This window comes from Staurois parvus, unplaced genomic scaffold, assembly GCF_062004578.1.
Source record: "Staurois parvus isolate SC_StPar_1 unplaced genomic scaffold, SC_StPar_1.0 ptg000014l, whole genome shotgun sequence".
Lineage (NCBI taxonomy): Eukaryota > Metazoa > Chordata > Amphibia > Anura > Ranidae > Staurois > Staurois parvus.
The window spans coordinates 1,837,271-1,863,145 of record NW_028317810.1 but is presented as its reverse complement, the minus strand read 5'-3'; the positions used below and the strand labels follow the sequence as shown (position 1 = coordinate 1,863,145).

Sequence of the window (25,875 nt, the reverse complement as noted above, 5' to 3'; positions counted from 1 at the left end):
AAGACATCCTGTAAGGACGTTATTCCACTGCACAGCTTGGTGTCATCTGCAAAGACTGAAATGGGATTTTTAATCCCAGACCCTATATCATTTATAAATATATTATAAAGTAGGGGCCCAACACTGAACCTTGGTGTACACCACTGACAACCCTAGACCATTCAGAGTATGAATCATTTACCACTACTCTCTGAATACGGTCTTTTAGCCAGTTTTCTATCCATTTACATACAGATTTTTCTAAGCCCGTAGACTTTACCTTACACATTAGCAAAATCCAAGTATACCACGCCTACTGCCACCCCTCTGTCCAGGTTTACCATATCCACCGCCACCCCTCTGTCCAAGTTTACCATGTCCACCTCCACTCCTCTGTCCAAGTATACCACGTCCACCACCATCCCTCTGTCCAAGTTTACCATGTCCACCTCCACTCCTCTGTCCAAGTATACCACGTCCACCTCCACCTCTCTGTCCAAGGTTTTGCTCACCTCCTCATAAAAAGAAATCAGATTTGTTTGACAACTTCTGTCTTTCATGAATCCATGCTGTCTGTTGCTTAAAATATTTTTTTCCAGCAAGAACTCATCCATGTGGTCTTTTATTATTAAATTTTGTTTGTGATACAGTTACTGTATATTTTTACTAAAAATTTGCAATTAATAAACTGTTGCACTAAACTTTCGTGACAATAACAAATGGAACTACTTCCATTTTATTCTACAAGGTCTCTTCTTTCAGAAAATGTATGTAGTTTGTGGTTTTTAACTAACCTTCAGGCCTAAAATAATTATTTTACCATTTGAACAAAAAAATTAAAAACACAAAAAACAGCTCTGACAGCCAAAGGTTAAAACTGCTTCAAAACCCTTGTACATGACCCCTTCTGAGGTTCTGAGCGTGTGTAAAGTATGCTGAGCTGTCTGTAGGAAGCATTACTGCCAGTAGTGAGCTCTTTTCCTGCAGCTGAAACAGATGTGGAGCAACATAGTAAAAAAAAAAGAAAAAAAGTGAAGTCTTGAAAAACAGGAAACTTGTCTCCCAGGAGACATAAACCAGCCTTTTGTTTGCAACTGCCTTCAGAGAAGTGCAAGACAGCAACATGTAAGGATCATGTGACTATTGCGGAGGTAAAAATACTGATATCTGCCATAGGATTACCTTCTTTGTAGATCCATATTATTGTATTGTGACAGTATGAAGAAATCACCATTTATTACACGGACATATTCAGAAACTGGTGTTCATTTTAAATACTAACTCCAGGCAATGGAGAACATCAGGAAATTTCTAATGTATTCCTCAAGACATTGCAACTCTGCTAACATTGAGACCCCTTTCATAGAGAGACGTTCAGCTGCAGTGTGTCTCTCCCAGCACTTTATTGCACCCATGTGGGATGGGTGCATCGTCCAGCCCTGCTGCAGGCAGCCTGTAAATGTCAGGCTGCGGCTAGATGGGGCTGAATGTTGTATCAAGTAGCACCAGTGTTTAGGGCCCTGTCTGTTCAGGACTAATCCCAAGGTACTTTAAAAATTCTTCTCAATTTATCTTTTCATCAAAAAATACCTAGTCCTTTGCAGACTTGGGCATCTATGCAGGTTCCAGTTGGTGTGTTTTTCCATTGCGTTTTGGGGTTTTGAACGTTAGTTGTTGATGCGTTTTGCTTTTTTCTTTTTGGCTAATAGGAAAGTATGACAGTTCTGTTCATGTAGTGTGACTTTGATGCGACTTTACACTCTCTGGCACTCAAGTAGCATCAAAGTCACATAAAAGTAGTGCAGGAACCTTTATGTGTCCAAAGTCGCATTTTTTGGCTAATAGGAAAGTATGACAGTTCTGTTCATTTAAAGCAAATTTGATGCAACTTTACACTCTCTGGCACTGAAGTAGCATCAAACTAGCATCAAAGTTGCATCAGAGCTGCACAACATGAACAAAACTGTCATACTTTCCTATTAGCCCCCAAAAAATGCAAAATGCATACAAAATGCAACCCTTGCATTTTTGATGTTGGTGCATTGATGTCTATTACAGGCAAAATGCAATGTGCTGCAGGAAAAAAAAAGTCCCTGACCCTTTCCAAAAAATGCACCAGCTCAGAACACACAGATGTGAACTAGATCCATAGGAAACCATGTTAAATGGACTATAGTGCAGAACGCACTAAAAAACGAATTGGTGTGAACCAAGGGTTATTAACAATTTATCCATACAAGAAACAGGACAAATTTCAAAAACAGTCCATATTAGACATCTGCAGAAAGAGTTAAATTGATATTAAACACACACACTGTTTAATTTACATTGTCCCTTCTATTTCTGTATATGGATGATGGCACTGAAATTAATTGAATAAAATAAAACAATGCCGAATCAAAATACAACTGTCACATGACCTGGATCTTTAACAGCTTGTCTGCAGGGAAACATAAACAGGAGGAGCTTCAAGTCCTCTGCTGCTGGTCACATGTTCAAAATAAAAAAAATCAGGCTTTGGAATATAGAGTAAAAATAAATAATTAATATCAATACACTGTTTTAAATCGTCATACAAATATATATTTGAAATCAAATCTTTATTATTTTTTGACAAAAATGTGTGGGCGGATTTCTGCCAATCACAGGCTGTGTCACGCCCCTCCAACCTGTATCTTAGAAAAACAGGAAGGTGAAGCCTTCATCAATCAAGATGTAATATCCCACCCCCATTGTGTTTAGCTGATTAGTGAGACCAAAAAACGGGGGAAAAAATAGGCAAAGGGAAAAATGGACTTTAGAGGCACATAAAACATAAACACATACAGTATCAGTAAAAAAGTCATGACACAAAAAAAAATTTTCGGCAAAAATCCCATTGCACAATGTTCCCGTGGACTATAACCACCAGGAAGGTCATATGGGGGGTGAGGGACATTAAGACACTGGAAGAATGGCCCAACATGTTTCGTGACAACAATCGCTTCTTCAAAGGCTAAGTAGTAAAATCTAAAAGAGATATACATATATATATATATTAGTTATATCAGATTACATCATATAAATATGTAAAGATCCATATAAATATATCATAGAACATATAACATCAATGTGTGTATGGTGGTTATAGTATGTTCTATCACTAGTTTTGTTCCTTCTAGTATGGTCGGATGTGTGACATTGCCCGCAGGGACATTGTACAATGGAATTTTTAACAAAAAAATGTTTTTTGTGTCATGACTTATCGTCATAATAAAGTACAAGTGATTTTACTGATATGTGTTTATGGTTTCTGAGCCTCTAAAGTCCATTTTTTCCCTTTGCCTATTTTTTCCCCCGTTTTTTGGTCTGATGAACTAGGACGTGGCACTAGTGTATCAACTAATTTAAAGTGACCTGACACCCGAGCACACTCCAATACTTCATTTTTTGTTTAGCTGGTTAGTGGGCATGGAGGAGGAGGAGGGAGGGAGGCGACTGTCCATTTACCACCTTGTACACGTCAACATATGTGATTTAAAGTCACATGGTCTGGTCAGATGTGATATGGAGAAAAAGCTCTGCAGAGAACCTCAATGAAAACTGAGTATGTGCATAGTTGCCAACACTGCTCTGCCAAATCTCCAGCTGAATTGGGGACATGGACAGAAAGGGGAGATAGAGAACAGCAGGATAAACAGGATTTTTGCAGAAGACAGAAAACAAATCTCACAGAGATTGGGTGAGTATGAACAGCATGTAATACAGCATTTATTGATAGTTTTTTTATGACGTGGGTTTAGTGACACTTTGAATTAACAATTTTGTTGCATTAGTTCCAGTCATAAAATTCAGATAATTCATTTTCGTAATTCATTTAGTTTAGTTTAGTTTAGATACATCAGAATAATGAATATTATGTCTGAACGCACATGTCTAGTCCATATAGTTACATAAGTAGTCTGGCTGAAAAAATACAAAAGTCCATCCAGTTCAACCATAGAGAAAAAAAAAAACTTATAATCGTATACCCACAGTTTATCCAGAGGAAGGCAAAAAAAACCCAGCAAAGCATGATTCATTTTGCTCCTGCTGGGAAAAAAATTCCTTCCTGATCCCCAGAGAGGCAATCGGATATTCCCTGGATCAGCATATACCATTACAGCATGTTGCAGTCATAATGTATGTTGTAGTATATCTCTTACAAGTATTCTATAAAGTTGAATACACTTTTGTATTTTGTAAACAGTAATATGTATCCCAGAACAATGATGAAAAAAAAAGGATGGACACAAAAAAGGTGGTGGGGGAGGGGAAGGAAGGAGGAAACTCTGTGTATTAAAAGAGGTTGCCTGTTCAGATGCAGCCTTCTTCACCTAGGGGCCTATTTATCAATGTTTTCATCCAAGATTCACCCATTTTTGTATAAGGATCATTTAGAAAATTAGATGCATTTTGGGGTAAAGTGTAAATCTTGGGTGAAAATATTGATAAATAGACCACCCTGTCTATGTGGGCAATAGTCTGGGGGGCAAGGGTGGGGTGATCTAGAGATACAGCACCCCTGGCCACGCTTTTTATAGACTTATATTCACAGCTATGTGTGAAATAAGGAAACTACCAAATATCAAGATTTAAAGCTGAATTCTTGGCTAAACAAAAATTGTCTAAATACAGCCAGGTGTATCATTAATTGAGTTTTGGTGTCCCTTATGTGGAGTATTTCTTCCACAATTGGGCAGTGATCCAGCATGAATTAACACCTGCAATTTTGCTCTGTCCTAGAGTTTCCTGTAATAAAGACTGACGACTGCTTCTCCCTCTCCTTGTGCAGGATGACCAGTCTTGTCTCCGCCCCCTCCCGTAGTTTTCTGCAGGCAGCCTGTAGTGGGTGGGGTTTGCTGGGTCCCTCCCACAGCTCTTCTCTCTGCACAGGGTATGCACAGCACAGTGAAGATATCACTGCTTTTTTTTTAATGTAATATTTGAGTTCGTAGAGGTATTTGGTGTGCACAAAATGCATTTATATCCTTTGTGGCTACCGAGGAATACAAACTTATGTGACCAATGTTCAGCCTTTACCTGACATTGCTGAGAATTAAAGGCATTTTATTAAATTAGCACTTTAATAATTTTTTAGGGCCCATTCAAACCTTTGTGTCCTAATGTGTTGCGGTAATGCAAATGTACTAACATGCTTTCCCCTGTCTAAACATGTTGTATTGAGGCAGCCCATCATTTGGTAGTGTGTTACTATGGTGCATTGCAATGCATGTGCATTGGAGATGCATTCCCTGCGCATTACTGCAGCACACCTTAGTGGAAAAGTATATTGTGCCTCTTAAACAGTTTATTAGACACTTTTTAGAAGTATAAGCCCTCCTATCAATGGATACTACTAACATTGTAAAAAATAAGAAGCAATAAATAAATAAACAAATATATATATACAGTATATGAAGCAATAGGTGATACTGCCTTTTCAGCTCTATGGCTGCTATTTCTGTTTAAATCAGTATGGGTAGATAAAAACATGTTTGTGTGTCTCAGAATGCTCAGCACTTGTTACTAAACCCACAACAGTAAAATCAGTCTGTATATGCAGTAAAGCATGCTTGTTATGCTCACTGTGGAACCTAAGGGGTTAATCCTCTGCTTTGTGTAAAAAGGCTGTTTGATCCTGACCTCTCTGTTCCTCCCCTTTTTCAAGCAACCACCTCCTATCTCCAGACTGAACCTAGACATGCACATGGTCAATTTTGTGTGTATTGCTAGAGAGGTTTTTTTTTTCTTGGGAGAGTGCATGTGATCAGCACAGGGCCAATCAGCACTGTTCAGACAAAGGTCAGGGGATTTCCATCCTCCTAGAGCAGAAAGAAAACTCCTCCTGAAAGCTTTAGCTAGTGCTCTGCTGAAGTCAGAAGACCGCTCTAACTGCTGATGAGAAAAGGTATTAAGCAGTTTATATTTACTAAAATAATTGCATTTCCATGTAGTGTGTACTGTGGGAGACCAGATAGAGTGAATGCAGGTCCAGGGTTTAGGAACACTTTAAGTTTCTTTAGAGAAGGAGAAGATGACGAAGGGCGTGCACTGAAAACCCACTGGCTTAGGTTTTTGAAGAAGGAAAAAAGGTGGGAGGGGTTAGTTCAGTATTAAAAGGCAGTAAAGCAGTAATTCATGCTTTAGGTGACCAAAATGGGCCTCCGTGATTTTAATGACGTTTGGAGGGTAGTAGCCCCAATCTACATGAAGAGCTTCTGGTATGAACTTCACTAGTTGACATCACTTCACTATAATTACACTAGAAAAACACACCCATTGGTATTCTAGCATTTTTATCTTTCTATGCTTTCTATGCGCAGGGAAACACCCCTAACAGAACCTTGCTGATGGTAGTGGATGTAAACCTCAGACATGAAATATGAACAAAGCATATCCCTCTATAGGGTGTACTTGTCTCAATCCAGAGCACTAAGTGTCATTTCTGTCTGCTGCTTTATTCCTCTGCTATTAGCATGAGTCCCTTCTGATATGTTTTCCTGACACCAAGAGGAAAAAGGTGACAAGGGAGGCTGCTCCAGCATACAGCCTGTGATTGACATCCTCAGCTCTGTTCCTGTGTGCTATGTGGAGGGAGGTGTGCCGCTTCCCTCCAATCAGTTCTCAGAACTCTCCTCACTGAGCTCTGCAGAGTGTTTTCTGGAAGCTTAGACAAGTTGTATAAATTGTGCACTTTGCATGGCTGTAGGGACAACTTAGGTAGAAGGATTTGTTTAATTCCTGTGTATCACTTAAGGCCAGTCACTTCACTGGGGATATGTAAGGGTTTGCAACCACTTCAGGAAATGCCTGTGCCTAATTCAGGAACACATGTACCCCAATGCCAGTAACATTGCCCACACATGCAGAACGTTCAGGTAGTTCTTACAACAGTCACTTTAAGGCTAGGTTCACACTAGCCCGCATGTTGCAGGCTGGTTGCGGGTGTGGAAATTGATGCGATTCCTGCACCTGCAACCACCATTGTGTGTCTCTTGCGAGACATGTGGAGGTGCCATTCCTTCTGAAAATCCCAGTAGATCAGAAGTTTTGGTAATACTCAGACCAGCCCATCTGGCACCAACAACTATGCAACATTCAAAGTCACTTAAATCCCCTTTCCTCCCCCATGCTCAGTTTGAACTTCAGCAAGTTGTCTTCACCACGTCTAGATGCCTAAATGCATTGAGTTGCTGCCATGTGATTGGCTGATTAGCAATTTGTGTTACCAAGCAATTGAACAGGTGTACCTAGTAAAGTGGCCGGTGAGTGTACTGTACATTAATATTATACATGAAAGGAAACCAACCAGTTTTTATATTTTATTTTTTGCACAATACAAGTTAGCCTGATTGGTTGCTATTAGCAGTGGCCCTTATTTTTAGGAAATTACAGCATTCAAGAGAGCAGACATTAACTTTAGTTGTGCCTTATAGTTAGTGGTTGAATCCAAACCTTTATATTTGCAGCCAAACCAATATTAGCAGTGTTAGGGTATTACGTTAAACCATTGATGATTTTTGTTACATTTTTCTTCTTTTTTATTGACTTATTTTTCATATTTTTATTTTGACATAATAAAATTATGGATGGTATTAAAGCAAAATAGGGCAGAAATTTAAATAAACAGTAACAAGGTAAGGATTTTTCCACACCATATATATTTCTTTAAACATTTATATACCTGTGTTTCTCATTAAAGCTGTATTAAATCAGAAACCAAAAATGTAATATATTGCAGCTTACCGAGTTTTTCTTTTTTTTCAGCTTTTTTTTTTTGTTTTCACACCTCCTTTATTGGAATGCCCCCTCTCTTTGGACAGCAGCACTGTCAGTCCGGGGGGGGGGGGGGAGTTTTAGATGTACTAGCAGATTTAGATACACTAACACATTGAAGCCAAACTCCATCTAACACTTTATAATCAGTTACAGCAAACAGATTTTTTTCCTTTTTGTGATAAAGGTTTTATATTAATAAATAAAAGATGATCATTGTAAGCACCCTTTCCAGTATGAAAATGGTTTGTCTCATCCCTGTAAACTGATACATCTGGAAGAGAGTTTGTTCTTTTTAAAAACAACAGACTTACTTGCAGGATCACTAGATGAAAATAGAAGAAAACTATCACAGCCATCACATCAAAGGATTGGTAAGGTGCACTATAATAGATTTTTGCTTTTGAGTTTAATGCAGCTTTAACTTTTTTTGATGTTTTGAACATGTTGACAGGTTTTTTTCTGTTAGGTTAGGATCTTTGCTAATAAAGTTAGCTTTGATGATTGGAACAAGTCCGTAGGGATAGGCTCCGCCTCTCCATGTGTCCAGTGTCAGCCTTCCTTATTAAAGTTGTAACCAATGTTTGTTGCATGCCTTTCTGAAAAAATCCTCATGGGTAAAACGTATCAGGCAACAGTGTGGAATTTTTTCACAGGGCCTGGTCTGGCATTCTTCTCCATACTTGCTATGATCATACGATCTAATAAATTTCTTCCAGGATGGAATGCACAAAATAACATAAGGGGTATATCCAACTGCTACTTACATGCATGTACCAGCATAGCTTTATTGATTGTCAGTTCAAGGATTTCTATGGGGGAGATATGTGAATGGCTCTAAGCAAGTATACATACACCAACACTGCTTAATGAACTTAATCAGATGATTTACTAAAGGCAAATAAGCTGTTTACAGTTGCAAGAAAAAGTATGTGAACCCCTTGGGATTACGTGGAGTTTTGCATGAATTGGGCATAAAATGTGTTCTGAACGTCATCTAAGTCACAACAATAGAAGAACACAGTCTGCTGAACATAATACTACACAAACATTAGATGTTGCCATGGTTTAATTGCACATAACATGTAAACATTCTTGCAACTGTACTTTGCAAGCAGATTTTCCCCAGAGTTTAGTGAATGTGGTGCATTTTACTTGTAAAGAATACTCAAACCCATGCAAGGAAAATTTTTATAAAAAAACAACATTTTTGGTTGCAAATCATTGGATGATGGAGGTCAGCAAAGCTTCAGCTCATTCACCAAGCTTTGGGGACAGTTGCCTTTCAAAATGCAGCTTCCCTTGCAAATTATTTGCCCTTAGTAAACCAACCCCTATATTTTAGAAGTTTCTTCTCTGGGACAAAAGACTATATTGATTTTCATTTATATCTATGGACATCTTTCACTGCCAGGCACTGCGCTCCAGTTTTAACTCCAGTGGCCAGGTCACTTTTGCAACTCTTCCCTTGTTTTTTTATTTTTCCCTTGCAGCTTTCAGAACCTTTGAAAGACCCCTCCAAACCTTACATTTTCTGAAACCATAGGACCAGTAAAAGAAAAAGAACATGCTACTGATTTTTTAGGACCTATGATATTTGGCCAATATCAAAACAATATTTTGTTCTAAAAATACACTAAAATCATTATTAGAGGATACAAACACAGCAAAACTTACACATTTCCTGCTAAATTCCTGCTAAATATAAAAGCTATACCTGTATTGAGTTACTAAATAACAAATATTTGTAGATTTTAAATTGCATATTTGTAGATTTTAAATTTGAGAAATGGTAAAAATCAAAGGTATGCCAAACTATAAATAATTTGCTACTGATATTTTTAGGTCCCGCAATAGTTCCACATAGAGTCCTCAGTCCCTTTCTCTGCAGCCTTAGCTGCACTGCAAATGAATGAATTGAAGTCTCTGTATTTATTCACAAACTGGGCACAATTTAGGTGAATAACTCTGATCAGTGACTTGACAGCTGCTGGTCACAGCTATTGCTTTATTTAGCAGAGTGTGCTGAACAGTTTTGCTATACATCCATGGTCAATGAAGTGACCATGAGCTTATAGCAGAAGGGGGAATGCCAGGTCCGAACAGCGTGCTGACTTGGTCAGCTGGAAATGGTTCTGTAGGTCTGCACACCATACAGCCCTGGCAGCAATAGGGTTAAAGGTAATATAAACCTTTCTTCCTGCACCTTGTGTTTCTCACCTGTATAAGACAAGCATTGATCATGTTGTTTCAATGTGTCATTTGCTGTTGTGTACCATGGCCTATAGAAGAGTAAATCTTCACATTCCATTGTCAGAACTTGATGTTCGTGTTTAAATATGAGACATTCAGCATGGCACTGCACAGGTTAATGCATGACCTCTGTCTGTAGTCTAAGAACTGACACTTCCTGTGAAGAAACTACATATCTCACAATCCCTGGGTCTGTCAGATTAGTGATCTGCATGTAAGAGCTACACAGTAATTAAATCTGAAACTGAAAAACAGGACCAGCAATTGACAGAGAGATCACCATGCTGGAAGAGATGTGTTTTCATCACATTAGCACTCATTAGCACAGTTGTGATGCAACACAGAGGAAATGGCAAAGCATGGATTGGATGCTGTGTGACCTAGAACAAGAAGTTGCCTGTACCACTGGTGAATAGGGACAAACTAGGTGAATGAATACATTGACATAGGGGAATCAATCAGCCATGACAATACAAACTGCAGCCACAACATCTGAGCCCATCATCAAGGTAAGGCAAACAATCAACACAGGGAATATAACTTCACTAATACCTACCTAAAATAAAACATTTAAAACTGTACATCACCTTTAGGATTTCCCTGTTTAGAATACAGTACTGGCTTGATTTATGTAAGTCCTTTGTAAATGGTGTCCACCTGAAGAAGTATATTTATAGTCTGTGTTTGTTGTGGGTTTCTGCCAAGTTTGCACATCAAGTTGGATTTTTTTCTTCACGGAGGATTACTTTGAATAGATTGATATTGGATTAGGCACATGTGTGTTTATCTCCAACTGCAACTGTAGTTGTGGCTAGTTCATGCCAAAGGGATATAGATAAAATCTGAGATTGTTGCTAGTTAATTTCTTAAAAAGTACCTTTTTTGTGCTGTTTAGGTAGTCAGTATAGGGCCCCATGATTTGTAATGATGGCTCTGCTGACATATGCTGCAATAAACACTTGACAGATCTAACCTTTCCCAACTTTATCCAAAACTAAATATGCTTTTGCCACAGATCTGCTTTGAGAGTGGGGAAATAAGAAGGCTGTAGGGAGTACAAACGTGGATGCATTTGATTTGTTAAGGGCTTCAATTGTAATGACGTATAGCAGTCTCATGTAATATGTCTCCAGTCTATGGCTGTCTCCTGAAGCCTGGCTCTAATTTCCAACAAATTCTGTAGTATGTCTGCAGTCTCTAAACCAGCCAATCTCAACCTGTACACCACCAAGGAACCCTTCAAATCATGTTTTAGGTCTAGGGGAACTCCTGCTAAACCAATTTATTTGGGCACTGGGAAGAATACCCCTTATGTAGGTAGTCAGTGGGAGGAATGTCCCCTTACAGTAATGGTCAGTAGGAGGACTGTTCCCCGTACTTTGTGGCCAGTGAGAAGAATGCCTACCTTACAGTGATAGTCAGAATGACACCTTTCACATAGCTAAAAAGGTCATTGGTGTCTTGCCGTTGGCTCATTCAAGTGACATTGGCCCTGAAACTATGTTGGCATCATCCAATGGGAGGTGTATCAACCACTGCTCAAGGAACCCCTAGCAACCTCCTGAGGAACCCTAGGGTTCCTTGGAACCCTGGTTGAAAATAGCTGCCCTAAACCATCTCCTGTAGCATGTCACAGCTTCTGAACAGCTCTCTTAGCATGCCAGTAGACTCTGACCAATTCTGGTGCATGTCAACAATCTGATAACTTTCTGTAGCACTCCTCTCAATGAATATTATGTGTGCCCCTTTGGTGATGTCAGGGGCCTCACTTAAGCCCCCTATAACAAGAAATGCGGCATCATCACTGATATATGGGTGCAAGACCCTGTGCAAGTTTTTCCCATTAATAATGCAATAATAATTCTTTATGGAAAATTGCATTCGTATTCGTATATATATCACTTATGATAGTATTTATAATATTTTAAAGCCTATGTGAGCGGTTCAGGTATTGGAAACCAACAGTGTTATGGCTTTTAGTAAGTTCATTCACCCCACTTTAGCAGTTTATATAAACTGATGAGAAAAGTCTGTTTCTTGATGTACGCAAATGCCTTTTTCTCCCAGTGTGTGGGACAAAACATGTTAGAGGATGTCTCTTGTAGAGTGGTGCAAGGCTGAGGCCATCTTACACATGTTAACCACATAGACTGGATTGGGTTGAGTTTTTTCTAAGTATGATGAGAAAATCTGTTTCTTGATGTAGGCAAATGTCTTTGACAGGACAGTGGCAGAGAGTGGCATTAAAACTTCATGTAAGAGTGATCAGTAGATCCAGAGAAGGGGCAGAATCATCTGGCACAAGAAAATTCAAGATTGCACTTAACTTCTCCTACCTGTCTTTAAATCATTTGATCATAGGTGTCCTTTTATGAAACAGAGATCAGCGGCGTTTCTGAGGATCGTTGCTGATCTCCGATCATTAGTGGTTTAGGAAACAGAGATGATCAGTGGAGAACATGTTCTCTGCTGATCATCTCAGCACACAGACAGCCAGTGTATGAAGGAGCGATGTCAGCCCTTCACTGGTGATCTGTGTTCTCCCTCCAGATTCTCCAGTCCAGAGCTGGAGAATCGAAGGAACCGCAAACGAAGCAGAGATAATATACCGTTGCTTAGTAAACGTGTTTGACTGATCTCTTACTGTAACCTCGCGAGATTATAGTAAAAGCAGCCATTTTCCAGCATTTGTAGATCGCTTCTCCCTTCATTGGAGAACTGATCTACACCGCTTCATAAAAAGGCATTCTCAGGAGAACTGTGTTCTCCGAGAATGCCGGAGAACTGAGCAGCGATCCTTTGCTGCATGATAAAAGGACACCTACTGTAAATGACATGCACTTTTCACTGAATATAAGCTGATCTTTTACAGATTTTCATCACATGCTTTGTTTGAAATGACAAAAGAATGTCATAACATCACTCAGGGTGTGTATAGCATGTCCAGTGTCTCTGCCATGCTTCTGGGACCCTTCTTCCACTATACAACAATTGTCAGCTTTTATTAACCAAAGCCAGCATTACCGTATGTTCAGAGAAGGTGTGTCGGCAGCTCCAGCTGTCAAAAAAACAGTCTGAATCTGTTTTCATAAATAAGCCTGGGTTCATATATGTGCGGTGCAGTATATCGCATGTGATTCGCACAGGAACTGCACTGCATTCCTGTGCAAATCACATGCGATTTGTGTGCAGTGTGATTGGAGCCATACATTTTTTATGGCTCTATTTGCACCGCACCTGCACCAAAAACGTGCAGGACCCTTTTCTGGGTCTGCACTAGAACTGGATCGCATAGGTATTCACAACTATGTGATCTGATTCTGTACATCGCACTGCGTTTTGAATACCGCTTTAGTGGTGTTGTTAAGTTAACATACACACCCGCAGTGGTTCGCATGAACGGGGTGCGATTCTGATGCGGTGCGGAATTCATACTAAAAACGACGCGAATTCCGCACCGCATCAGTGTGAACCAGGGCTAACACTGCTCAGAGGTGAATATATGCAAAATATACAATGTAACATATTGGTATTTTTGTATCATTCTGTTCATTCATCCGCAGATCAAAGGGATGATCTTCAAATTATGTCAGTTAAAGCAACCCCACAAGTAAAAAAAAAAAAAGTAGTTTTTTGAATAAAATGTTCCTCTTATTAACCATTAGTTTACTCTAATCAGCCCTAATTAACTCTTCTCCTCCAACTATTATTTTCCTGCTGATTTTTGGTTTGTTTCTATTTCACTAACTATTAATATTTAAACTTTTTGTTTGTCTTTGTTTTCTTTTGTTAATATTTTTAAAAATATAATCTATGCATTTTTACTTTTCATATTTTAAAAAAAGAGAGATTGAAAAAAATAACACTTTATTAATTTGTAAATAAATTTGCAGTGCTTGGCCCAAACAAACTATTGAGCCTGGGTTCACATTTGAGCGGCTCTGTATATCACATGTGATTCGCGCAGGAACCACACTGCATTCCTGTGCAAATCACATGTGATTTGTGTGCGGTGCCATACATTTTGTATGGCTCTATTCGCACCGCACCCGCCCCAAAACATGCAGGACCCTTTTTTGGGTCTGCACTAGAATCGGATTGCATAGGTATTCACACCTATGTGATCTGATTCTTCACATCGCACCATGTTATGCAGACCGCTTAACTTAACATACACATCCGCAGCGGTTCGCATGAACGGGGTGTGATTCTGATGCGGTGCACTGAAACCACTGCGAATTCCGCACTGCATAAGTGTGAACCAGGGCTGAAAGTGTTAGCTCACCTTTACAGAAAAAACATTTAAAGGTGAACTGACACTAAATCCCCACTGTATTTATCTATGGGGTTGCCACGCTGTCAGCACCCTCCGGCAGCTGCTCAAGTGGTCTGGGGATTAGAAATCCCCACTCTTTTCTTTGTTCTCCATCAGTGCTTCCAGGATGGAGCAGATGGATTCTGATTGGTCAGCACCATCACACTGACGGCACTGAAAAATCAGAATCCATTGTGCTTCAGCCTGGAAGCACTGACGGAAAAGAGCGAGAAGAGCGGAGTTTTCAAATTCCTGAACCTCTGGGACTACTGATGGTTTGCAACCCCAGAGGCAAGAAGAGCGGGGACTGTGGGGTGGGAAGGGTGTCTGGTGTTAGTTTATATTTATATTTTTCTGTGAATGTGCACTAACACTTGAAAATGAAATAAAAGATGAAGTTAAGGCTCTTTTCCACCTGTGCTCCCCCCTGTAGAGCAGTCCATGGTGCATCACTTTTCAGAGGGTGGTTGACAGGTGGTGAGGAGGCATTGTGTCACCACCTGTTTTAAAAAACGCACCAACGGATGTCAGATGGAACCCATTCCTTTGCCTGGATCTCGTTCAGCGGGGAAGGGGTTCTGCTTGCCGAATGTGACAGTGAGGATAATTTTTTCTAAGAACAAATGCAAAACATTGTGATTGTAACCAGGGGCGGACTGACAACTCATGGGGCCCCCTGGGCAATAGGGGATCATGGGGCCCCTGGGTCCTTGCCCAAACTCAAAAAAGCCTATGAAAAAGGTACCAGTGGCATCTCATGGGGCCCTCTACTGACCCCGGGCCCTCGGGCAGTGCCCGAGTTTCCAAATGTTCAGTCCGCCCCTAAATGTAACATATGCACACTACTACACTTCAGGTCATAGATTATTTGTTTGTCTTTTCAACCAGCCAGTGGGGTAAATTAAAAAAAAAAAAAAAGAATGGGTTCCCCCATACACACAGGTGAGGTGGATGGAGGAATCTTCCCTGGTGAGACAATATATACTGACAGAGACATTTCTACATTCTAGTGTATGTGATAGCTCACTGCTGAGACATCAACCACAACCAACACTTAGGGCTCTAGTACATGGGTGTATGAGCTAGTTCAACGTAATTCCTGGCATATTTCCTCTGCCCAGTCAACCCAGATGCAACGTACATCCATCCATTGGCACGAATGGTGGTGCACAGGGACGGACTGGCAACTCATGGGGCCTCCGGATAGTAGGGGATCATGGGGCCCCTGTGTCCTCGCCCACATTCAAACCACACCCAAAATAGCCTATGAAATGTACCAGGGGCATCTCATGGGGCCCCCTACTGACCCTGGGCCCTAGGGCAGTGCCTGAGTGCTGGAATGGTCAGTCCGCCCCTGGCGGTGCAGTGCTTTACTGGTGCTATCATAAACAGTGTACGGGCATATGCAAAACATAGAAAGCATTCTGTATCTTTCATACACCTGTATGTTGTACTCATGTTTCTGATAGCACCACTGTATACCCGCTTGCCGACTGGCCCACCACACATTTAGTATGGCAGGTCTGCTTCTCTGTGCTGGATCATGTATCTGGTATGTGATCGGTGCTCCTGGGTAGTGGGCACTGATCACATACCAGCACAAGCCAATGATTGATCACTGGGACCTGCTGATTGGCTCCGTGATAAACGGAAGAGAGCTCTGTGTTGTTTATCTCTACACTGACAGGCAATCTTGCTGCTTTTTTATTCCCTGCAAAGCAGGGAAAAAAACAAGGTTTCTTAGTATTAGCAGCACATTTACACACATTGTTAGGCACACACTTAACCCCTTGATCACAGCTAGATGTTAACCCCTTCCCAGCCAGTGTCATTAGTACAGTGACAGTTTATAGCATTAGCACTGATCACTGTATTAGTGTCACTGTTAATTCCAATGTCAGTCAGTTAGTGTACCCCACAGCCAGCGTCAGCTAGTGTCAGATTGCCCACCACACTATTACCGTCCCACTATAAGTCACTGCCATTACTAGTATAAAAGAAACTCCAGTATATATCCCGTAGTTTGTAGATGCTATAACTTTCACGCAAACCAAATAATATACACTTATTTGGATTTTTCTACCAAAGACATGTAGCAGAATACACTTTGGCTTAAATTTATGAAGAAATTCGATTTTAAAATTTTTTTATTGGATATAGTTTTTAGCAGAAAGTAAAAAATATTGCTTTTTTTTTCAAAATGTTTGGTCTTTTTTCATCTATATAATAAGAATAAAAAAACTCAGTGGTGATAGTCACTACATCAGGATCAAATATATATATACCATAGTTTGTAGACGCTATAACTTTCACACAAACCAATTCATATACATTTATTGGGATTCTTTTAACCAAAGATGTAGCAGAATACATTTTGACCTAAATTTATGGTGATATTTGATTTTATGGTATATGTTTTATGACAGAAAGTAGAGAGTATCATTATTTTTTAAACAATTTTGGTCTTTTTTGTGAAAGCTTATCCAGGGAATATCCAATTGCCTCTCGGGATCAGAAAGAAATTTTTTTCCCCTGCTGAAGCAAACTGGATCATGCTTTTTTTTTTTTTTCCTTTTTATACCATGTGGGTATGGTATTGTGCATATAGAATTGTATTTTTTTTCCTTTTTCCCTTTTGATGGTTGAACTAGATGGATATGTGTCTTTTTTTCAACCAAACTATGTAAATATGTAACTATATATTGCTAAAAAAAAACAACAAAAAACAGTGAAGATTAAATACCACCAAAAGAAAGCACTATTTGCATGAAAAAAAAAGAGATATATCTCCCTCTTAGACTGTAAGCTGTACCAAGCAGGGCCCTCTGATCCCTCCTGTGTTCATTTGTATTGTAATTCTACTGTCTACCCCATGTTGTCAACTGTTGGCACTATATAAATCCTGTATATTAATAGTAATAATATATATTTCATTTGTGCACAGTGTTGCATGCAAGGCTGGGACAAGGGGATGGCAGGAGGGGTGGCTGCCCTGGCACTGTGGTATCATTTGAGGTGGGGAGGGCACCATGAGGAGATTGGGGGGGAGGAGACTTGTTTTGGGAGGGGGAATAAAGTGGGATGCAGGGGTTTAGAATTGTTCTAGGAGAGGAAATTTGGGGAGTTTTGATTTTGGAGAATTCGTGTTCGGAGGGGGGATGGGGGAAGAGGATTTGTGCTAGGAGGGGGGATTTTGGTGGGTTGTGCTAGAAAAGCTGACATGGTAGAGAGGGGGAGGAGATTTGTGCTGTAAGGATGATAGGGGGTAATTGTGGTAGGAGGGGAAAATTTTGAAGGAGAAGAATTTGTGCTAGGGTGGGGGATTGGGGGAGGGGAATTTGTGCTGAAATGGAGGGATTTGGAGTGGGGGGGGGATTTGTGCTCGGAGGGGAAACTTGAAGGATAGAGGATCTGTGCTAGGAGGGTTTTTTTTTTTGGGAGGGGGGATTTGTGCTGGAGGTATAGGGGGGAGAGAGGATTGGGGCTGGGGGTAGATTTGTACTGTATTTACTGTAGGCTTAGAAGGTAAGCATGCAAATTATTGCTTGATTTTTTTTTGGGGGGGGGGAGATTTGTGCTTTTGGGATGATTGTTGGTATTTGTGCTAGAAGGGGAAATTTTTAGGGGGAGGAGAATTCGTGCTAGGATGGGGGATTGGGGGAGGGGAATTTGTGCTGAAATAGGGGGATTTGGAGTGGGGGGGGGGAGGATTTGTGCTTGGAGGGGAAACTTGAAGGATAGAGAATCTATACTAAGAGGGTTTTTTTGGGAGGTGGGATTTGTGATGGGGGCATATGGGGGGAGAGAGAATTGGGGCTGGGCGGGGGGAATTTTCATAGGGGGGTAGACTTGTACTGGGAGGAGAGGGAATTTACTGTAGGCTTAGAAGGTTAGCATGCAAATTATTGCTTGATTTTTTTTTTTGGGGGGGGGGAGGAGGAGATTTGTGCTTTTGGGAAGATTGGGGGTATTTGTGCTAGGAGGGGAATTTATTTGGGGGAGGAGAATTCATGCTAGGATGGGGGATTGGGGAGGGGAATTTGTGCTGAAATGGGGGGATTTGGAGTGGGGGGGATGATTTGTGCTTTGAGGAGAAACATGAAGGGTAAGGATCTATACTAGGAGGGGTTTTTTTGGGAGGGGAGATTTGTGATGGGGGCATATGGGGAGAGAGAGAATAGGGGATGGGGATTTTCATAGAGGGGTAGACTTGTACTGGGAGGAGAGGGAATCTACTGTAGGCTTAGAAGGTAAGCATGCAAATTATTGCTTGATTTGTTTTTTTTTGGGGGGGAGGAGATTTGTGCTGTAGGGATGATTGGGGGTATTTGTGCTAGGAGGGGAACTTTTTTGGGGAGGAGAATTCGTGCTAGGATAGGGGATTGGGGGAGGGGAATTTGTGCTGAAATGGAGTGGTTTGGAGTGAGGGGGGGGATTTGTGCTGGGAGAGGAAACTTGAAGGGTAGAGGCTCTGTGCTAGGAGGGTTTTTTTTGTGAGGGGGGATTTGTGCTGGGGGCATAGGGGAGAGAGAGAATTGGGGCTGGGGGTAGATTTGTACTGGGAGGAGAGGGAATTTACTGTAGGCTTAGAAGGTAAGCATGCAAATTATTGTTTTTTTTTGGGGGGGGGGGGGGATTTTTGCTGACACGTAATGCTCATACATCTTAGGTAGGCAAAATTTGACATGTTTGCCATGGGCTCTAGATGACCTTGTCCTGGAGCTGGTTGCATGACTGCGCAATTGTCACTGAAAGCACTGAATAGCCTGTCCATGAAGGGGGGTAACATTTTCTGCAGGGCAAGTAAATACACAAGTACTGCTCTGTACAACCATTCAGGTCACTGCTAGAAGGTACCCTGCATCTGAGGAATGATGCTGCCACCCAGGTACTACAGCCCTCACATGGGTAATGCATCTCCATCAAAACAAACATCTAAATTCCTAGTAAAGTAGAAGAATGCAGCAGAAAGATACCAAACTAGCAGAATGAGATGAAAGAAATGAAAGTGTCCTTCCTGACTCCAGAGCAGTGTGAGGAGTGAGGTGTGAGGAGTGAGAAGTAAGGAGTGAGGTGTGAGAAGTGAGAAGTGAGGAGTGAGGTGTGAGAAGTGAGGAGTGAGGTGTGAGGAGTGGGGTGTGAGGGGTGAGGAGTGGGGTGTGAGGGGTGAGGAGTGGGGTGTGGGTGTGAGGAGTGAGGGGTGAGGAGTGAGAAGTAAGGAGTGAGGTGTGAGAAGTGAGGAGTGAGGTGTGAGGAGTGGGGTGTGAGGGGTGAGGAGTGGGGTGTGGGTGTGAGAGGTGAGGAGTGAGGTGTGAGGAGTAAGGTGTGAGGAGTGAGGTGTGAGAAGTGAGGAGTGAGGTGTGAGGAGTGAGGTGTGAGGGGTGAGGAGTGGGGTGTGGGTGTGAGGAGTGAGGGGTGAGGAGTGAGAAGTGAGGAGTGAGGTGTGAGGAGTAAGGTGTGAAGAGTGAGGTGTGAGGGGTGAGGAGTAAGGTGTGAGTAGTGAGGTGTGAGGAGTGAGAAGTAAGGAGTGAGGGGTGAGGAGAGAGAAGTAAGGAGTGAGGTGTGAGAAGTGAGAAATGAGGAGTGAGGTGTGAGGAGTAGGGTGTGAGGGGTGAGGGGTGAGGAGTAGGGTGTGGGTGTGAGGAGTGAGAAGTAAGGAGTGAGGAGTGAGAAGTAAGGAGTGAGGTGTGAGAAGTGAGGTGTGAGGAGTGGGGTGTGAGGGGTGAGGAGTGGGGTGTGGGTGTGAGGAGTGAGGGGTGAGGAGTGAGGTGTGAAGAGTGAGGTGTGAGGAGTAAGGTGTGAGGAGTGGGGTGTGAGGGGTGAGGAGTGGGGTGTGGGTGTGAGGAGTGAGGGGTGAGGAGTGAGAAGTAAGGAGTGAGGTGTGAGAAGTGAGGTGTGAGGAGTGGGGTGTGAGGGGTGAGGAGTGGGTGTGAGGAGTGAGGGGTGAGGAGTGAGGTGTGAAGAGTGAGGTGTGAGGAGTAAGGTGTGAGGAGTAAGGTGTGAGGAGTGAGAAGTGAGGGGTGAGGAGTGGGGTGTGGGTGTGAGGGGTGAGGAGAGAGGTGTGAAGAGTGAGGTGTGAGGAGTAATGTGTGAGGAGTGAAGAGTGAGGTGTGAGGGGCGAGGAGTAAGGTGTGAGTAGTGAGGCATGAGGAGTGAGAAGTAAGGAGTAAGGAGTGAGGTGTGAGAAGTGAGGAGTGAGGTGTGAGGGGTGAGGTGTGAGGGGTGAGGTGTGAGGAGTGAGGGGTGAGGAGTGAGAAGTAAGGAGTGAGGTGTGAGAAGTGAGGTGTGAGGAGTGGGGTGTGAGGGGTGAGGAGTGAGGGGTGAGGAGTGAGAAGTAAGGAGTGAGGTGTGAGAAGTGAGGTGTGAGGAGTGGGGTGTGAGGGGTAAGGAGTGGGGTGTGGGTGTGAGGAGTGAGGTGTGAAGAGTGAGGTGTGAGGAGTAAGGTTTGAGGAGTGAAGGGTGAGGAGTGAGGTGTGAAGAGTGAGGTGTGAGGAGTAAGGAGTGAGGAGTAAGGAGTGAGGTGTGAGAAGTGAGGTGTGAGGAGTGGGGTGTGAGGGATAAGGAGTGGGGTGTGGGTGTGAGGAGTGAGGGGTGAGGAGTGAGGGGTGAGGAGTGAGGTGTGAAGAGTGAGGTGTGAAGAGTGAGGTGTGAGGAGTAAGGTGTGAGGAGTGAGGGGTGAGGAGTGAGGTGTGAAGAGTGAGGTGTGAGGAGTGAAGGGTGAGGAGTGAGGTGTGAGGAGTAAGGTGTGAGAAGTGAGGAGTGGGAAGTGAGGAGTGGGGAGTGAGGAGTGGGGTGTGAGGAGTGGGGTGTGAGGAGTGGGGTGTGAGGGGTGAGGAGTGGGGTGAGGTGTGAGGGGTGAGGTGTGAACAGTGAGGTGTGAAGAGTGAGGTGTGAGGAGTGAGGTATGAGGGGTGAGGAGTAAGGAGTGAGAAGTAAGGAGTGAGGTGTGAGGAGTGAGAAGGAGTGAGTTGTGAGTTGTGAGGTGTGAGGAGTGAGAAGTAAGGAGTAAGTGAGGGAGTGAGAAGTGAGGTGAGGTGAGGGAGTGAGGAGTGAGATGCGGGAGTATGGAGACGGGGAGCATAGAACCCTCTCCATCATGTGTAACTGAGCAGAGCGCTGACTCAGGAGGAGGACTTCCAGGAACTACTTTCTGTGCGTACTGCGGCTCCGGCTGACCTCGTGAACGGATCCCTCCACCGTACTTTAAATACCCAGTGAGGATGTATGGTGAGGATTCCGAGGCGGGGGGATCCTAGGAGAGGTGGAGGATCTGAGCGGTGAGTGTCCTGTGTATTGTATATGGAGGGGGGAGCAGTTACAGCTCACAGGGCTCCATTACCATCAGAGCTGAGGCTGCTGACACTGAACTAGTCCACCTCACTGACCTCCGAGCTCACAGGACTTCTCTGTTCTTTTCAATGAGAAGCCAGCACATCTATTTAGAAATGTTTTTACACATTTTACAAATCTGGGTGAAAACAAATTAGAAATAGATTCCATAGTGATGATTTACACCAAAGCAGTATTAAACCTAAAAGCAAACATTCATTTATTGCAGCTTACCAATTCTTCACTGTGGTGACTGTATTAGTTTTTCTTTTTTTAGGCTTTCTTCTGTTTTTACCTGGTGATCCAGCCAGCAAGTCTGTTCTTTTTAAAAAGATCAAGCTGTCTTCCAGATGTATCAGTTACAGAGATGAGACAAACCCTTCAACACTGGCAGGGGTGCTTATAATCATCAGCTTTTATTTAATCATGTAAAAACCTTTAGGACCAGTTCACTAAACAATTTGTGTTTTGTGTGTGTGTGTGTGTGTGTGTGTGTGTGTGTGTGTGTGTGTGTGTGTGTGTGTTTTTTATGGGTTTTTTGATGCATTCTAGTTTGTTTTTTTTAATAGGTTCTAGTGCATTTTTTTCCCCCTCTTTTTGTCTTCATCTCCGTTGAGGACATGTACATTTTGTATGCGTTTTGCTACATTCCGTACAGAAAAAACACAGCATGTTCTACCTTTGTTGACTGCACCGGAGCACACTGCACTGGTGTGAACTAGGGCCATTGGAATCCTTGTTAAATACTGGCCATGCATTTTTGTTGTAGAATAAAAACACACTCAACTTCATCTGGCATGAATCAGCCCTTTATCCTAAAAGCTGTTTGCTGTAACTGATGATTATTATTTTTATTCAGCATTTATATAGCACCATCAATTTATGCAGCGCTTTCACATATACAGTTGCAAGAAAAAGTATGTGAACCCCTTGGGATTACATGGAGTTTTGCATGAATTGGGCATAAAATGTGCTCTGAACGTCATCTAAGTCACAACAATAGAAGAACATAATACTATACAAACATTAGATGTTGCCATGGTTTAATTGCACATAACATGTAAACATTCACAGTGTAGGGAGGAAAAAGTATGTGAACCTTTTGACTTAATAACTGGTTGACCCTCCTTTGGCAGCAATAACCTCAACCAAACGTTTCCTGTAGTTGCAGATCAGACCTGCACAACGATCTGGAGTAATTTTGGACCACTCCTCTTCACAAAACTGTTTCAGTGTAGCAATATTCTTGGGATGTCTGCTGTGAATCGCTCTCTTAAGGTCATGCCACAGCATTTCAATCGGGTTGAGGTCAGGACTCTGACTGGGCCACTCCAGAAGGCATATTCTGTGCTGTTGCAGCCATTGTTTTGTTGAATTACTTGTATGCTTTGGGTCATTGTCCTGTTGCATCACCCATCCTCTGTGGCGCTTCAGTTGGCGGACAGATGGTCGTACGTTTTCCTGCAAAATGTCTTGATAAACTCTGGAATTCATTTTCCCATCAATGACAACAATCTGTCCAGGCCCTGAGGCAGCAAAGCAGCCCCAAACCATGATGCTCCCTCCGCCATGTTTTACAGTGGGGATGAGGTTTTGATGTTGGTGTGCTGTGCCTTTTTTTTCTCCACACATAGTGTTGTGTGTTCTTCCCAAATAACTCAATCTCGGTTTCATCTGTCCACAGTATATTTTGCCGGTAGTGCTGTGGAACATCCAGGTGCTCTTTTGCAAACTTCAAATGTGCTGCAATATTCTTTTTGGACAGCAATGGCTTCCTCCATGGTGTCTTCCCATGTACTCCATTCTTGTTTAATGTTTTCCTTATTGTAGATGTGTCAACAAAAATGTTATGATGTGCCAGAGATTTCTGTAGGTCTTTAGCTGACACTCTGGGATTCTTCTTTACCTCATGCAGCATTCTGCGCTGTGCTCTTGCAGTCATTTTTACAGGACGACCGCGCCTAGGGAGAGTAGCAACAGTGCTAAACTTTCTCCATTTGTAGACAGTCTGTCTTACCATGGACACATGAACATCAAGGCTTTTGGAGATCCTTTTGTAACCCTTTCCAGCTTCATGCAAGTCAACAATTCTTGATCGTAGGTCTTCTGAGAGCTCTTTTCTGCGAGGCATGGTTCACATCAGATAGTGCTTCTTGAAACCAGTAAACCCAAAACAGGTGTGTGTTTTTTAAGGGCAGGTCAGCTGTCAGCAACACATCCAATATCATCACACTGATTGGAGTCAAGGTTGGCTCACTCCTGGCTCCAATTAGCTCTGGGAGAAGTCATTAAGCTAGGATCTCACATACTTTTTCCTCCCTGCACTGTGAATGTTTACATGTTATGTGCAATTAAACCATGGCAACATCTAATGTTTGTGTAGTATTATGTTCAGCAGACTGTGTTCTTCTATTGTTGTGACTTAAATGACGTTCAGAGCACATTTTATGCCTAATTCATGCAAAACTCCATGTAATCCCAAGGGGTTCACATACTTTTTCTTGCAACTGTATATTGAACATTCACATCAGTCCCTAACCCTCAAGGGGCGTACAGTCTAAGGTCCCTAACTCACATTCATACATACACATACTAGGGACAATTTAGACAGGATCCAATTAACCTACCAGCATGTCTTTGGAGTGTGGGAGGAAACCCATGAAGGCACAGGGAGATCATGCAAACTCCAGTCAGGTGGTGCCGTAAGTTGGGACTTGACCAAACAACCCTAGTACTGCCAGGTGGAAATGCTAACCATTTAGCCACTGTGCTGCCCTAATGTGTTAGTGTGTTTAAATCTGCTAGTATATCTAACAATTGAGAATGCTGCTGTCCAAAGGTGCCTCCTGTGCTCCTTCATCCAGAGTTGATGCACTCTTAACACAGGAGGTGTTACTGGCCAGATCTCCATGTGATAACAGAGGGAAAAACCTAAAAAAAGAAGACTAATGCAGCCAACACATCTAATAATTGCTAAGCTGCAATATATTAATATAGTGATTTTAATGGGTAGCACAGTGGCTAAATGGTTAGCACTTTTACCTGGCAGGACTAGGGTCGTTGGTTCAAATCCCAACCACGGTAACACCTGCCTGGAGTTTGCATGCATGTTCTCCCTGTGCCTGTGTGGGTTTCCTCCGGGTACTCCAGTTTCCTCCCACACTCCACAGACATGCTGGTAAGTTAATTGGATCCTGTCGAAATTGTTCCTTGTATGTGTAAGTATGCATGAAAGTTAGGGACCTTAGATTGTACACCCCTTGAGGGTTAGGGACTGATGTGAATGTACAATATACATGTAAAGTGCTGCATAAATTGATGGCGCTATATAAGTACCTGTAATAAATAGCAGGCTGTTGGCTGGACACTGCACCCGTGAATCTAGGGCTTGGGGCCATAACGAGCTAGAATATTAATATTAGGAATTTATCATCAGTATTCTAATAAAGGTTTTATATAGCACAGTGTGTGCAGTTACAGTACAGTTAATATTGTGGCTGATTTTGTGAACATCTCAGCCCTTTTAATCAGAAAAAAGCAAAATGCTATATGCGCTTTATGGCGTATCAGATGTGTACGGCCTGCTGCTTGGAGCCCCTTACAGGACTGGCCGTCCATACTCCAAAAATCTGTGTACAGACCAGGGTTGCAGAAATGCTAGAAAGATACAGTCTATTAGAAAAATGCAGAAGTGACCTTGCCAAAAAAAAACCTTTTTTCCCTACAGGCAAAGATCAATTTGTGACAATGTAGTTATTGTATCTAAACAGGACACACAATTGAAAGTGTATTTGTTGTGGGCTATTCACGGTTCTCTACAGCAGCGTTTTTCAACCACTGTGCCGCGGCACACTAGTGTGCCGTGAGATATTGTCTGGTGTGCCGTGGGAAAAATTCCAATTTCATCTGTAACATGTGGCTTCGGCTCACAAATAGACCAATCATTAGAATCTAATGATTCAGTGGTCGGCAAGCCGCGGCTCGCGAGCCACATGCGGCTCTTTACCCAGTCTAATGCGGCTCTTCTGTGTGCCGGGCGCCTGCTCCCCTCCCTCCTCTCGGTCGGCCGCTCCCCTGCCTCCTCTCGGTTGGCAGCCCCAAAAGTCCGCGCGGACCTTTTAATCCGGCTTGCGGATGTGGCTGTCAGGATGTGTGTAGGCGGGGCAGCGTGCCGAACGTGAGGGGAGGGGAGCTAGGCTCCT

General features: G+C 42.4%; 1 protein-coding gene across 2 annotated transcripts in view; it reads left to right on the top strand.

Annotated features, from left to right (window-relative positions):
• The first annotated feature begins 1,071 nt into the window (after nucleotides 1-1,071).
• HVCN1 (hydrogen voltage gated channel 1) overlaps nucleotides 1,072-25,875 on the top strand; it is a 75,922-nt gene continuing 51,118 nt past the window's right edge. Inside the window, exon 1 of one of the 2 annotated variants that reach the window (XM_089676733.1) lies at nucleotides 1,072-1,130. The gene's annotated coding sequence lies outside the window, so the exon portion shown is untranslated. Of the gene's footprint in view, nucleotides 1,131-21,493; nucleotides 21,622-25,875 lie in introns of those variants that run through there. The other variant, XM_089676731.1, reaches the window with a different exon arrangement.